Genomic DNA, 1,412 nt, shown 5'->3' with positions numbered 1-1,412 from the left:
GAAAACAAAACTCAGAATCTGACAAGAGACAACAATATCCTCAGGTCAGTTTGGGTTAAAGTAAAAGGTGAATATAACACTTTCATCAGTGAACATTGCAGGTTTAATTTTGAAATAATTTTGCTATTTTCCTTAAAATACCACAGATTTAAAACTATATTACATGTACTATGTAAGACATTGTGGTGAACACAACATATTCCTATTGGAGTCATACATCTAGTATTTGTGAAATGCTGTTTTGTTTCTAGTTGTCTTTCAGCATTTGCTCTTTACTAGATCATCTGAGGGATTTGACCGAATCAAGATGCTGCTGATCATTGAAGCTCTTCTGCTCATTTTAGCTGCTCTAGGACAGGTAAGCTTGTGTTCATGAATATTACAGACATTAATACGGTTGATTGATCATTATGATTCCGGTTGCTGCAGGATTGCAGAGCTGCCGGTGCAGGATATCCATTGGATATGGCACTGAATTCTGTTGATGACCAATATGACTGTTGTAAATAGAAAATGAAACGCCTGGAAAATCTAGGGAAGGAAATGTTTCTCAATGAACTTAATTTGGATTATCAAGAAGGTGAAAAAAATGCAAAGAAACCAGAAGATAACTTGAAAAATATTCATTCAGTTTCCATTTATATGTACACTAACAATAATTCTGATGTATATCGTAATTTCAATAATGCTGTTCGTAGTGAGAAACAAATATACAAAAAGGGACCATTCAAATAGTATTCACTTCACTTTCTGTTAACAGATGCAACAAAGATTCTGAAGAAAACACAAAATAAATGCTATTTAACTTATCGTGGTACTCCAGTTGAATTTGATAACGATGTTCTCAACAAAGAGATTCGTTTGGGTTCATTCACATCCTCCTCTCTTAATCGTAAAGTAGCACAACATTTTGGAACTAGATCTTGTTTTGAAATCGAAACTTGTGAAGGTGCTGATGTGATAAAATATTCTAAGTATCCTGAACAGAAAGAGGTGCTGATTCCTCCGTATGAGACGTTTAAAGTTTCTGCTGTCAAGAAAAGAGCAGATCAGAAAGATCCATGGTGTGACATTGTGTACATATTGAAAAAAACTGGGGGAAAAAGTTACCTGAACTGTCGTGTTGATAAGTGATAGATGAGAAAAGTGGTGCAAGTGGTCATACATTACATTTCTTCAGATTGAAAGTTGCTTCCATTATAATTATAACATTTGATGGCTTGATTAATTCTGAATGCTTATCAATCTTTACAAGTTTTGAGTAAATCAACAAAGCTTTGTACTGTGATATGGGGTAACAGTTAGCAATAATCTATTTCTGTTTTTGAAAAATAACACTTTTGTGCAGGAATTGGTCATTTGCCGTATTTCCTCAAAAATAATTGTCTTTACATGTAACTTCTGCAACTTCT

The 1,412-nt window shown here is 33.9% G+C and overlaps 1 pseudogene; it reads left to right on the top strand.

Moving 5' to 3' along the window:
• Window positions 1-307: 307 nt before the first annotated feature.
• On the top strand, window positions 308-1,134 carry LOC107716246 (erythroblast NAD(P)(+)--arginine ADP-ribosyltransferase-like; annotated as a pseudogene).
• The last annotated feature ends 278 nt before the right edge of the window (window positions 1,135-1,412 follow it).

Source organism: Sinocyclocheilus rhinocerous, unplaced genomic scaffold (genome assembly GCF_001515625.1).
Source record: "Sinocyclocheilus rhinocerous isolate Xijiao unplaced genomic scaffold, SAMN03320098_v1.1 scaffold960, whole genome shotgun sequence".
NCBI classification, from domain to species: Eukaryota; Metazoa; Chordata; class Actinopteri; order Cypriniformes; family Cyprinidae; genus Sinocyclocheilus; species Sinocyclocheilus rhinocerous.
This window is presented reverse-complemented; position numbering and strand designations above follow the sequence as displayed.